General features: G+C 43.2%; 1 protein-coding gene across 2 annotated transcripts in view; it reads right to left on the reverse strand.

Moving 5' to 3' along the window:
* FAM222B (family with sequence similarity 222 member B) overlaps positions 1-15,140 on the reverse strand; it is a 311,554-nt gene that overhangs the window by 185,696 nt on the left and 110,718 nt on the right. For both annotated transcript variants that reach the window (XM_063955895.1, XM_063955896.1), the window contains one exon: positions 7,571-7,641. The gene's annotated coding sequence lies outside the window, so the exon portion shown is untranslated. The remainder of the gene's footprint in view (positions 1-7,570; positions 7,642-15,140) is intronic.

Below are 15,140 nucleotides of genomic sequence, written 5' to 3' on the forward strand. Positions count from 1 at the left end.
CCGAGCTAGATAGGTACGGTTCTATGTCAAACTTCAAGATTAATCTCTCCAAGTCAGTGGCAGTGAATGTGTCACTGGCCTCCCAAGCTCTTGATAATCTTAAACAATCCTTCCCCTTCCACTGGCATCCCTCTAGCTTCAAATACTTGGGGATCACACTCCATAAAGACTTATCACGCCTTTTTGACGAAAATTTCAAAAAACTACTGACCTCACTCCGTTCTGAGTTCCGGGATTGGGGCAACAAAAGACTGTCCTGGTTGGGGAGGCTTAGTGTCATCAAAATGAATGCTCTGCCGAGGGTCCTTTATCTCCTCCAGGCGCTCCCGATATCCATTCCCAAAGCATGGTTCAGAGACTTACATAATTCGGTGAGGGACTTCGTCTGGGGAGATAAACGACCTCGTTTCCGGCACGACATCCTTTTTCGCCCTAAACACAAGGGGGGTCTTCAGTTGCCGCACTTTACTCTGTACTATGAGGCCATTATTCTCCACCGAATCATGGAATGGTCGCGCCCACATGACATAAAACAGTGGGTTCATATCGAGGGAACGGTGATGCCTGCCCCCATTGCATACTACCCCTGGCACTCAAGGCTGCCACGTGTGGATCACCCTACTATTGGCCCTACACTTACACGCTGGGGAAGACTTAGGGTACTACCACACATATCCTCTAAATATTCCCCTCTGACTCCATTGTTCAACAACCCAGATTTCCCACCGGCTGCCTCAGGCCTGGGATTCGACTCTTGGAAAAGGGCGGGGGTGACACGTGTCGGCGGGCTGGTGGAACGTGGAGAGATGGTCCCTTTCCCCTTACTGCAATCCAAGTGGAACCTATCGCCTTCAGAGATCTGGAAATATCTCCAATTAAAACATTTTGCCATGGGGAGCGCTATACGCCCGAGCCTGAGTAGATCATTAACAGCTTTTGAGAGCCTCTGCCTGGAGCCTTCTCGCCCACCACACTTCCTCTCAAGGTGCTATCGAATACTGCTTGAGAATAAATTCCCAGATCTACCCAAATATGCTAGAGACTGGGGCCATGACGTGCAGATAGACTTGTCGGAGGAGGACTGGGAGAAGAGCTTTCAAGCCACCTTCGCCAGCTCCTCTAGTTATTCGGTCCTTGAGACGCACTTTAAAGTCCTGTCTCGCTGGTATAGGTGCCCCCAAACATTAGCTAAAATGTTTCCCAATGTAACAGATGCGTGTTGGAGATGTAGCAATCATCCGGGCTCCCCGATGCACATCTGGTGGAGCTGCCCCGAGCTTCGTCCCTTCTGGGATAAGGTTATAGCAATTTCAAAATTGATAGTGGATCCGGGGGTTCCTTCGGAGCCTACTTTCTGGCTTCTCAACTGTACTTCATGGCCCCTGTCAACATATAAAAAATCTATATTAAAATTTCTCAATAGCGCAGCCAAAGCGGTCATTCCGGTTCACTGGCGATCGACTACTCCTCCTACCGTGAAGGAGTGGATCGCCAGAGTAGATTGGTATATGACTATGGAGGAATTGCGGGTGACACCGGAGACGAACCAGAGATTCACGACTACTTGGTCCCCTTGGCTCGAATTTAAGGCCTCACAAGCTTACTCGACATTGCTGTAGCGACCTAGACCATTTACTTTGATCCCCTACCCGGGCTCCCCCGCTGTCCTCCTGGGAACGATTGGAGCTAGAAACGTATACCTCAGACCCCCGACCAGACTAGACACAGAAGATTCGCTGTGTCCTCCCCTCCCCCCTTCTTCCCCCCGTCTTCTCAGACTCTCTAACCCCCCCCCCCCCCTTTTTTTCTTTTTTCCTTTTTCTTTTCTCTTCTTCCTCTCCACTCTGTACTCTTCTGTAAAGTTTTCTGGAACTGTTTTAAAAATTGGAAATGCTTTATTGAGGCAGCAAGCATCTAGAACGGCCTGAAGCGACTTTAAATTTCAGATAAGGCCCTAGCTGGGGTGTTCCCCAACAGCAGGCCATGTTAAGTTCATAAACAGTCATAGCTTATATCAATTGGATTTATTGACATTTGAATTGTATATGCTGTCTTCTATTACTCGCTGTAATATGTTCTTACCCTTAACCAATAAACATTTATTGAAAAAAAAAAAAAAATATACAGACTGTCGGGATCCCAGCATTCAGGAGACCGATGCCGGAATCTCAACAACCGGTGAAATACCAACGCCCCGCATCCTGACACACGCAGCGTATTCCCACTAGGTTGGTGGGTCCAAACCACCAACCGAGTGGTAACTGAACCTGTGGCAAGCGAAGCGAGCCACCAGGCCCATAGCGTGGGGAGTGCAGGGAGCCCACGAGAAGACTCGGTCTTGCAGCCGGAATGCCATTGTCTGTGTAGTGACAGCCGGCATCCCATCTGCCAGGATATCATATGTAGCCAGTGAGGACAAATCTGTAAATTGCATTATTAGGATGTGAGCATGCCGGCTTTAACTTAACAGTATCTGCGTTCTCAGTGTCATCAATTTAAGTTTCTAAATGGAAAACGCATAGCGTTCAGCATCTGCATTCCAAAGGTGTATCATGGAGTTAAGGCCTGGGCTCTGAGCAGGCAAGTCAAAAGTAGTCATTTCCAGCAACATAAAAAAAATACACTGATCATAAGATAAAGGGGGGAATCTCAGCAATTTTCGCTGTCGAAAGTTGTAACCGAAAAATCAGTGCGACATTATGATGGCCTTGCCTCAACAGGGTTCAAAAGCCTCCTTTATAGTATAGAGTACTAAATAACATTCACACTTGTGAATGCTACAACCAATGCTAAGTTTGGCGTAACGCAAAGTGAACGTTTGTCAGAAAGTGTGTGAGTGCACGTCTATTTGCTAATGTTATTTTTGGAGTATCAGTGTTAAAAGCGCTTAGTGGGCTTTAGGAAGTCTGCTTTTAGTGACCATGTGTAAAAGCACTAAGAGGTGCCTGCTGTCTGAGTGAGCTACACCATTATTGCAACAATTGAAAAAAAAAAAAGTTTGTAGTCTTGGTGCTTCTAGTGTAGCGATTAGTAGAGAAGAGAATAGAACCAGAGTGAGTGACAATTCTTTTGTTTGAGTGGCAGTTCTTTCTAACAAACTTAAAGCTACCATTATAAATGCCATCCGACTAGTATCTAGCCAGTTATGTACTGTACAAGGATGTGTCACTTCTACATTTTGCAGAGGATAGTGGAAATTCACTACTCCTAATTAAGGCTACATACAAAAATGTAAAACATTAAAATATTTGCAAAACCTCAAGTTACGTTGCGTTTAATATGCATTTACATGCAATTTCTTTACACAGGTGACAGATGTTCAAGCCAAATACTTAGTGAGATAAATACAGTATGTAATCACTTATATCTGATTCCATGTATGTGCACTGCATTGGAGACGAATGTAATATTTAACACTGCAGACGACCAACACACGGAACAAAGTGTTAAAATAAACAAAAATTAACTGCAGTACAAGTTACACCCAAATGTGTATATTGGGGGTAATTCCAAATTGATCGCAGCAGGAATTTTGTTAGCAGTTGGGCAAAACCATGTGCACTGCAGGGGAGGCAGATTTAACATGTGCAGAGAGAGATAGATTTGGGTGTGGTGTGTTCAATCTGCAATCTAATTTGCAGTGTAAAAATAAAGCAGCCAGTATTTACCCTGCACAGAAACAAAATAACCCACCCAAATCTAACTCTTTCTGCACATGTTATATCTGCCTCCCCTGCAGTGCACATGGTTTTGCCCAATTGCTAAAAAATTTCCTGCTGCGATCAACTTGGAATTACCCCCATTGTGCAATGATATCTGCATATGGAATGCTTTTCCAGGCAAACACTGTAGCATGGTATTCCTTATGCAGTTGCAGTCGCACACAGAATATAGGCATGCTGCACATAATTTTAATCACCAGTAGCTGCGTGTGCATCCTATTAGCTTCATTTGAAATAAAACATTTTAACAGAAAAAGTAAATAAACCAAAAACAGCTGTCGCTACAGAATCAAGCCACAAAGTGGCGCAACCAGAAGGGTTGTTTAATGCGAAAGGAGGCTAGATGTATGTGAAAACATCTGTACATAAAAAAGTTGACACTGTGCATGCAGTCACTTGAAACCCTGTGCTTGATGCTTCAGTGCATCCCTATTCCTTGTTATGGGAAAAGTTGCATTCACCCAAAAGATACAATAATGCAGCATGTCAGAACTCATGAATTAGTCCTAATGCAGAATTTTCCAGAGCCTGATATCAGCATAACCATTCATTTGCCGATAGTTATTCTGAGCTGACCTTCTCTGTCAGTTGTGTGACTGGTGCTGCTTTCCTTCTCAAAGAATGGACCTGTACATGACATCTAGAGGATTAAACTGATTGAGATGCAATTTGCCTAGCAACCATTCATTAAGTAGGGTTCACAAGCAGGCCAGGAATCCAATCCACCACCTTATCTGCTTGCTGAAAAGATAACAGTCTCCAGCAAGTCTTTTACCTTCGATTTGCTGAATATTTTCAGCAGTCCTACAGAGTAAAACACCTAAGCCGCTCACCAATTTATTGCTCTATCAGTACACACGTTGTCTAAAGCCCCCTACACACAGGGGAAATGTGTGCTGAGCGATCTAGCACAGACCGCTCAGCACACATCTCTCTCTTGCACGCATGCCAAATCTAGAGTCAGCGATAGCGACGCTCGGGGACCGCAGATCGCTATCACTATGGGCATACACACGGAGAGATCTGTGCTTCATTTCTAAGCAATCTAGTCAGACTGCTTAGAATTGAAGTACGGATCTTTCCGTGTGTACCCCCCTTACGAGAACTCCTCCTTCCTTTTCACCTGTTCCAGAGGTGTAACTGTGTATTTGTATGTTATTTGCTTTACCCAAATGCCCTGCACCACACGTATGCTGCCAGAGGTGGAAATGTAGGTCTGATGATATTTAGAGTAATTGTAAGGATGTGGTTCTTAATCACTTAGCCAATGGGAAAACAGTAATACACTTGGCGGTATCCTATTCGTCGCGGTAAATTAGGCAGGCCAAACCATATCCCCAGGAACAGCCCCAATTTCATGCGACTCTGTTTCTCCCTAAAGCACACAGGTTTCACTGATCCTGTGTGTTTTTGGGAGGAAAGCAGTTTCTTTTATGAGCGACCCTAACTGGATAGCCTATAAAAAAACAACACTGGTGAAAAATTAAAAAAAAAAAAAAAAAAAAAAAAAGGGCAAAAAATATGTTTTATCTCCTCTAATACTCTCTGGAGGACTAACAAGTAAAGCTTCCACAGCATCACAGCTCTGTCATGTGGTGTGATGGCAGATGGGAAAGAAGTAGGGGGTGTATTTTATAGTACACAAAGCTCAGAGGGGCATACAAAAGCCTCTCTGCTCCTCATATCAACCACCCTTATTTTTTTATTATTACAGGTTGAGTATCCCATATCCAAATATTTCAAAATATGGAATATTCCGAAATACTGATTTTTTTTGAGTGAGATAGCGAAATCTTTGTTTTCTGATGACCCAATGTACACAAACTTTGTTTAATACACAAAGTTATTAAAAATATTGTATTAAATGACTTTCAGGCTGTGTGTATAAGGTGTATATGAAACATAAATGAATTGTGTGAATGTAGACACACTTTGTTTAATGCATAAAGTTATAAAATATATTGGCTAAAATGACCTCCAGGCTGTGTGTATAAGGTGTATATGAAACATAAATACATTCTGTGGACTTAGGTCCCATCGCCATATGTCATGTCATTATGGTATGCAATTATTCCAAAATACAGAAAAATCCGATATCCAAAATACTTCTGGTCCCAAGCATTTTGGATAAGGGATACTCAACCTGTATTACCAGTTATGTATACAGCACACACACATATTCCACAGTGCTTTACAGGGAATATTTGTTCACATCAAGCCCTGTCCCAGTGGAGCTTACAATCAATATTCCATGTATGTACACATATGCACACACTGAGGTTAAATTTTGTTGGGAGCCAACTAACCTACCTTATACTGCTCAGTGCAACTGTATACACTGACAGCTACATTTACCAATATATATATTTCTACATTATGTTAAATCGGACACTGTGGACATTTCGGGGACACATAAGCTTCGATAGCACAGGTAATATTAGGAATTCGGTATGATATACCGATGGACGGGATGCCAACGGTCAGAATACAGATAGCCCCCCAAACCATACCCTAAACCTCCCCTGCCCCTTACCCTACACCTTGTGGGTGCCTAAACCTAACCCTCCCCGGTGGTGCCTAACCCTAAACATCCCTTCCCCGCTGCCTAAACCTAACCAACCCCGCTTGGTGCTTAACCCTAACCCCCCACCCCAGTAACTAACAATCCCCTTCCTGTCCCTGCACCCTAACCCCCTTCTAATTACTAAACCTAACCTTACCCCACACCCGCGCGCGGCACGACGCGAGCGTGTATCGCTAAAAGATCGATCAGGATTCCAGACGTCGGTATTTCGCCGTCGGGATTATGATGCCGGCATTATGCCGCCGGTCGGGATACCAGCTGCCGGGATCCTGTCAGGCGGCATTGTAACTACATCCCAATATTACGTCGTTGGACCCAAAGCAAAATTACACACACTGAGATAATGGAACAAGTTCTCAATAATGGCATGTGATATCCAAGCGTATGTGTCTGGCCTAAGACATAGCTGCATTGTGGGCTAACAAGAAAACCAGATTCAACAGATTTAAAAAGTACAAAAAAAAAAAGTACAAAAAAAATAAAATAAAAAATTGAGAGTCAAAAATAGTACATTTCTAAATCTTGTCATTTTAAGCTTTGAACGCGTTGAGCACTTCTTTATTTGCAAGTAGGCTCTCAAGAAGGTTAATAGGATGCAAAAATCAGGAACAGAAGAAGTGATACTATACTATTTTATAGATGAATATAATATAAAAATGGTGAAAGCACACCATAATAAAAAATATATACACATTTCTAGCCATTACTGTACCTAATTTAAACTAACTAGTGTCTAAGAAATAGAAGTAATATCTCATTATTAGCTTCAAATTGCATAACATCCCAATATTTAATGGTTTGGTTGTCTAATAAGATGCTCTAAAAAAAATCTTCTTGCACTCAGGTGGCAAGTAAAGGGTCAGCCTATAAAGTTTATTATCTATGTTCATTTAGTGTTTGTGGGAACTGTTCAAAATTAGGCAATGGATGTGCAAAAATTAGTTGCCAAGCTGATCTTTCAGCAAATTATTAACCTACACAAAAACATAAAATTACCTGTAACATGGGAGACCAGTTTAAGATAATATAGTGAAACGAGAAAAGAAATAGGAACATCTATATAGATAGATATAAAATGTAGGTCCTCCTGAAGTCCTGTTTATGTGCGATGTTAAATGGTAAGAATTGGATTCCTGCAAATGTCCACTTAAGAAGTAAGATAAAATCAGAAGGCTGTACATAGTTTTGGGTCTGCGTTGAGTAAGAGGGCTTTAAGCTGCCACATGAACTGAAGGGAATAGAGGGACTGTGACGCAGTACTCACCAGAGTAGGACAGGTTCCAGGCCAAGTGTTCTATGGTGATGAGGACCCCCAGCCAGTGTATATTAATTTCCCTAAGAAGAGGAGGAAAAACAGACAAAATAAACAAAAACTGATTAAACAAAAAACAAAAACAACTTACGCACAGGAAGCGAAAACATATGCAATTGTGGGGCAATAAAATTCTCAGTGATGTGCGGAGTAAAGCGCAACGGAATTTGCTGCGCTATATAAGAAACTGTTAATAAATAAATAATATGCACCCAATGTTAGAAATGTATGATAAGGTGAAATTGTACAGACTGTAAAGGAAAATCTATGAGGTTTGTGTTCACGAGTTTCCAAGTCAACGGTCCAACACCAGCAATACTTCCTCTATGTCAGTACATGGATGTATAATTCACATGCTGCTACAGAACACTGACAACAACTATCCAAAAGTATCATGAAATTTTGTAGATAACGTGTACAGTGTTTCCAAGTAAACAAGTTTTAAATGAAGCCATCGGAGTAATACTTCTGTATCCTGCAGCTATCATTTTGGAAAGTATTCCTTAAGAGTTTTGCAAATTTAGGCAACAGGCGATACTACATTCTATTCAGTAACAAATGAAACAGTGTTGTGCCATCTAGGAGGCCAATATTACAGAAGAAAGCTCTCAGTGATTGTACCCTTTTATTACATCACACATTGCCAACTAGAACCATTGAGGTAGAGGCAATTCAAATCAGAACACCAATCTTAATGTAGATACAAATGCTTCCTTCCTTTATAAAGCTCAGATGCTTATTTTCACAAATAGGTGAAATTTCAGTGCAGTTTCCTTTTAAGTCCTTGCTACAAAACCAGGCATACAACAAGAGAAAGCCTGCATGAAAATAACAGCAGATTCCACTTTTCTGAAATTATCTGAGCAATGAGAATGTTTCCTAAAGCATAAAGGGAAACATCATACTGGTTTAGAAGTAGTAAACTTAAACGAATAGGTGCAAAAATAAACACATACAGTTTTTGGACACTATTAAAGACTTTTATAAACTGGAAAATCATTAGCATATTTCCACCCCTACGCAGGAACTGCACACATTTAGGTGCCGATTCAATTCTTTAACCCGCGGCTACCACTAGGGGACGCAAACAAAGCAATTGTTGCTCCATTTACATGCCCAGTAGCTGCTTGGCCGACATTTTTTCTTGCAGCCTCCTGAGGGGAGAGAAAAAATGTGTGCAAACTTGGCACTTTGGACGTCTGAACGGGAGTTTGGATGCCAAAAGCAGGAGTTTAGCCGTTTTAGGCAGCTACATCCAGTCTGTTTGGGCACAACATCCGCAATGTGCATGGGCACCCAAACAACAATTGAATTGTGACAATTGTTTGGGCGTCTCATTTATACAGGATTTTTAGCCACCCAAAACAATTGAATTGGCCCCTTACAGTGGTTTCTGGCTCTGCCAAGTTAATTATAGTATGAACACAAGTATGTGTATGCACCTGCCCTCTAGCAGATACACATCCAAACAGGTATATATTTGCATTTCTGCAGATCTGCATGAGTTACGTTTGCACGAACAAGCCATTACAGCCAGGGGCGGAACTACCATTGGTGCAGCAGGCACATTGCACCAGGGTCCCCGAGGACTAAGGGGCCCACTGCTGCCCAGACCAGAAACTAGTTATCCCCTGGCTTTCCCCTCGCAGACCATTTTGAGCAATATCGGACAAATGGCCAAGTACACAGAGCTGGGTGAGCCCCACTGCCTCTCCGTCGCCCACTGCCGCTTCCTTTCACCCTCTGCCTCACATTGCCTTCCGCTGTCACCTTCTACCTCCCCTTGCTCACCTTCTGCCTCCCCTTGCCTTCCGCTGTTACCTTTTGCCTCCCCTTGCCTTCCGCTGTCACCCTCTGCATCCCCCTGTCACCCTTTGCCATGTGGCATATTGTGAACTTGGGTTGTGGTGGAGAAGGGGGGCCCAAATTATATTTTTGCACCTGGGCCCATCACTCACATGTTCCGCCACTGATTACAGCATACTGCCTACAGGTGACATGCGGTGAGGTAAATGGCTGAGGAGGCACTGGCTAGTACCAGAGCCAAATGCACACACAATATATGAGCCCAAGGCTTCATTTGGGCATTATACACCGGTGCAGCATTATATACCTTTGGAAATTTGGTGAGATTTGATCAGAGATGTGGGGAAAAGATAGGCATGGGGGCAATGCCTCAACTGTCAGACTTTTTACTCCAGAGTGTTGACTAGAAAAAATGATTAGAATAATACAAATAAGAGAATTAGAATATATTCTTAGCATTTTGCATATACTTTATATAGTCAAAACTCTGGCTTATACTGGAGTAAGACCGGAAAGACTCTGCCTCGCCTCACCACACATCACTGCTGCCCTTCTCCGCCTCTCCAGCAGTAAAGGAGAAGTTTCAGATACGCAGGTCTGCAGACATGCATTATAGGAACACTATCTTTGTGAGCATTCGCAGAGCAATATGAAGCAACTTATGCAAACTGCAGTACAAAATGGGTAAAACCGCATGCGAATATAATTCCTGGTGTAGTACTCACTTTGCAGCAGCCCCATGGAGTAGAAAATGAGCACAAAGACATAGCCTCAATAACAAAGAAACACATCAGTGTCAACATTCTGAAAGTCGATGTGTTAAATGTCGACATTTTATACAACAACCGCCAAGAGGGTGACTGTAGGCTGTGGTCCTTCTCCCTCTGGCTGCAGCACTGCCAGCAGTTAGGAGTGTGACCTATGGGGGAGCTGCAGACTGCCAGTCCCAGAGCAGGAAACACTAACAACACTCCACCCCCTCCCCAAATATTTCAGTTGTCACTTTATTGGGGTACATGATGGTTACCCACTTTCTCATTCACTTCTCCCAGGTTGCATTTTGTAGAAGAGTTGTGCAAACTCACCTTGAGTACCGGAATTGGCACTTCTAATTGGATCTCACATTACACGGGTGCGCACATTCATGCTATGTATACATATTTCATTCATTCACTTTTGTAAATGCACACCTAATTGGATTGACCCATTTGAACTGGGGGTACTATGTACTATGCATTGGGGGCTGTCAGAATCCTAAACTTTTAAGCTGGTTCCTAAATTAGAAAATGGTCTACACTATGGCCGAGACTGACTATTCCTGGTATATACACTTACAGGGCAACCAAGGATGTCGTATGGCTCTGCATATATCATATTGTGTGGAAACGGAAGACGACCAGTCTTGTGGCAAGATTATCCACAGCCAGATATTAGACTATACTATCACAGACGGACCTGGAAAGATACAGACTACCTCTCCTTTCCCCTTTATAAATCTGTCTGCAATTAACCTATGGGACAATGGCCCTCATTCAGAGTTGATCGCTCGCTAGCTATTTTTGCAGAGCAGCGATCAGATAGTCGCCGCCTCTGTATTTTCGCTTTGCAAGTGTGTGAACGCTTGTGCAGCCAAGCGGGACGATGCTGTTTGTACTCGTATGACGCGTGTGCACATTGCGGTGCATACGCATGCGCAGATGTAACCTGATCGCTGCGCTGCGAAAAACGACAGCGAGCGATCAACTTAGAATGAGGGCCAATGTCGAATTCCCTGTTTCCCTTTACTTCTGATACATAACCTGAACTTTATTTAGAATGTTGTGATCATCAGTAAAGTCTGAATAGCACAGTGCATGACGTATAGCGGGGACTGTTACACTGCATGCTACACATCATTTCATCTATGCACATAACACTGTACACCGCATCCCATTGCCCTCCGCGCACATATGTTATTCTTTTTTTTCTTTTTCTTTTTATGTGAAATACCACTTAAAATGTTTCCAATCAAAAACATGTGTTAATAATTCTACATTACAATTAGGCTTCTACAAAGACTGTATTATTATTGTAGGATTTTTCTAAACTGCATGTCAGATACGCTTTGAGTGTTGTATTAGCATACTTTGTCAGTGGGCTGATCACTATTTATTTTTTTAAAACAATAGCATGAATTAACATTTCTTATTCAATAGTACATCAATAACGACTTATAAATCATTCTAGCCATTTGTTCTATAAATGACTGTTTTTCCTTTTCATCTTTGTCTTTTGTGGGTTTCTATGCAAAGGGAGCCTTGAGAACAGCAGATGTTTTATAAATTTAAGAAATCAGATGCAAAGTGCTTTCAGAGAATACAGTCACAATGAGTCTTATGGCACAAGTGGGCAGTGCATTGTTTAGGAGTACTTGACAAACAGAGTAAACTGGCAAGTAAAGGAAAATGCCCCCTTAGCTAAACTGATCAGCAGGGTGCCCTATTCCTGAGTATCCAAAACGGTACGCCCGATATTTTTTAGTACACTAACACTTGTATGAAACACAAAAAAACCTCACTTGTTCTTGTAAGCGAGTGAATAAATTGTTGAAGACCTGACAGCAGCTGCAAAGCAGGGGAATGTACCCCTCTGCAAAACTAGAGCTGGAAGAAAGAATTAATGACTATAAGGGGAAAAAAATTAAGCATTGGTTTGACTCAGAATAGAATTGTAACACTATAATATTAAAGCACCAATATATACAATATAATCACATGATTAAATTAGAACTTAGAAAATCGCAATCCCCAATGTCACACACTTTGCCCACTTACCACGAAACACAGCACACCCATAGTCCGGTGAGGAAAGATACACATCACATGTGCTGAATGCACTGAACTGTCTCCTGCTCTGATTGGCTTGGCTGCGGTCACATGACATGGAAGCCTCCTGCTCCCATTGGGGCAGATGTATTAAGCCTGGAGGAGGCATAAAGAAGTGAAAATGTGGTGATAAGTGCAAGGTGATAAGACACCAGCCAATCGGCTCATAACTGTCAATTTACATAATGGATCTGATTGGCTGGTGCGTTATCACCTTGCACTTATTACCGCTTTATCACTTCTTTATGTCTTCTCCAGGCTTAATACATCTGCCCCAGTCTTTCCTATTTTCTGGGAATGAAATGCCCATAACTGAATAATAACATAGGTCTGCGAAATGTAAGGTATTGAAAGCTTTTTTAATAATACTTTTATATTCTCAATTATACTCCTTTGTACATCAAGAAATAGCATATAAAAAAAATTACCAAATCACATTTACTTATAAGGGGTTTACTATATTTTTATAAAAAAATAAGAAGTTTAATTGTTCTTGACATGTTTATTGTGAAATAAGAAGTGTGGATGATATCCCTATGTTTTTGTCTTAAATACATAGTAAAATAACAATAAAATAAAAAAAATAAGATTTTACTTACCGATAAATCTATTTCTCGTAGTCCGTAGTGGATGCTGGGGACTCCGTCAGGACCATGGGGATCAGCGGCTCCGCAGGAGACAGGGCACAAAACTAAAGCTTTAGGATCAGGTGGTGTGTACTGGCTCCTCCCCCTATGACCCTCCTCCAAGCCTCAGTTAGGATACTGTGCCCGGACGAGCGTACACAATAAGGAAGGATATTGAATCCCGGGTAAGACTCATACCAGCCACACCAATCACACCGTATAACTTGTGATCTAAACCCAGTTAACAGTATGACAAACGTAGGAGCCTCTGAACAGACGGCTCACAACAATAACAACCCGATTTTATTGTAACAATAACTATGTACAAGTATTGCAGACAATCTGCACTTGGGATGGGCGCCCAGCATCCACTACGGACTACGAGAAATAGATTTATCGGTAAGTAAAATCTTATTTTCTCTGACGTCCTAAGTGGATGCTGGGGACTCCGTCAGGACCATGGGGATTATACCAAAGCTCCCAAACGGGCGGGAGAGTGCGGATGACTCTGCAGCACCGAGTGAGAGAACTCCAGGTCCTCCTCAGCCAGGGTGTGCCCCTGACCAAGTAGCAGCTCGGCAAAGTTGTAAAGCCGAGACCCCTCGGGCAGTCGCCCAAGATGAGCCCACCTTCCTTGTGGAATGGGCATTTATATATTTTGGCTGTGGCAGTCCTGCCACAGAATGTGCAAGCTGAATTGTACTACACATTCAACTAGCAATCGTCTGCTTAGAAGCAAGAGCACCCAGTTTTTTGGGTGCATACAGGATAACAGCAAGTCAGTTTTCCTGACTCCAGCCGTCCTGGAAATCTATATTTTCAGGGCCCTGACAACATCTAGCAACTTGGAGTCCTCCAAGTCTCTAGTAGCCGCAGGTACCACAATAAGCTGGTTCAGATGAAACGCTGACACCACCTTAGGGAGAAACTGGGGACGAGTCCGCAGCTCTGCCCTGTCCGAATGGACAATCAGATATGGGCTTTTGTGAGACAAAGCCGCCAATTCTGTCACTCGCCTGGCCGAGGCCAGGGCCAACATCATGGTCACTTTCCATGTGAGATATTTCAAATCCACAGATTTGAGCGGTTTAAACCAACGTGATTTGAGGAATCCCAGGACTACGTTGAGATCCCACAGTGCCACTGGAGGCACAAAAGGGGGTTGTATATGCAGTACTCCCTTGTCAAATTTCTGGACTTCAGGAACTGAAGCCAATTCTTTCTGGAAGAAAATCGACAGGGCCGAAATTTGAACCTTAATGGACCCCAATTTGAGGCCCATAGACACTCCTGTTTGCAGGAAATGCAGGAATCGACCGAGTTGAAATTTCTTCGTGGGGCCTTCCTGGCCTCACACCACGCAACAAATTTTCGCCACATGTGGTGATAATGTTGTGCGGTCACCTCCTTCCTGGCTTTGACCAGGGTAGGAATGACCTCTTCCGGAATGCCTTTTTCCCTTAGGATCCGGCGTTCAACCGCCATGCCGTCAAACGCAGCCGCGGTAAGTCTTGGAACAGACATGGTACTTGCTGAAGCAAGTCCCTTCTTATCGGCAGAGGCCCTGAGTCCTCTGTGAGCATCTCTTGAAGTTCCGGGTACCAAGTCCTTCTTGGCCCATCCGGAGCAACGAGTATAGTTCTTACTCCTCTACGTCTTATAATTCTCAGTACCTTTGGTATGAGAAGCAGAGGAGGGAACACATACACCGACTGGTACACCCATGGTGTTACCAGAACGTCCACAGCTATTGCCTGAGGGTCTCTTGACCTGGCGCAATACCTGTCCAGTTTTTTGTTCAGGCGGGACGCCATCATGTCCACCTTTGGTGCACAATCATGTGGAAAAAACTTCTCGAAGTCCCCACTCTCCCGGGTGGAGGTCGTGCTGAGGAAGTCTGCTTCCCAGTTGTCCACTCCCGGAATGTAAAACTGCTGACAGTGCTATCACATGATTTTCCGCCCAGCGAAGAATCCTTGCAGTTTCTGCCATTGTCCTCCTGCTTCTTGTGCCGCCCTGTCTGTTTACGTGGGCGACTGCCGTGATGTTGTCCCACTGGATCAATACCGGCTGACCTTGAAGCAGAGGTCTTGCTAAGCTTAGAGCATTGTAAATTGCTCTTAGCTCCAGTATATTTATGCGGAGAGAAGTCCCCAGACTTGATCACACTCCCTGGAAATTTTTTCCCTGTGTGACAGCTCCCCAGCCTTTCAAGCTGGAATCCGT

This window comes from Pseudophryne corroboree, chromosome 2 (assembly GCF_028390025.1).
Source record: "Pseudophryne corroboree isolate aPseCor3 chromosome 2, aPseCor3.hap2, whole genome shotgun sequence".
Taxonomy (NCBI): domain Eukaryota; kingdom Metazoa; phylum Chordata; class Amphibia; order Anura; family Myobatrachidae; genus Pseudophryne; species Pseudophryne corroboree.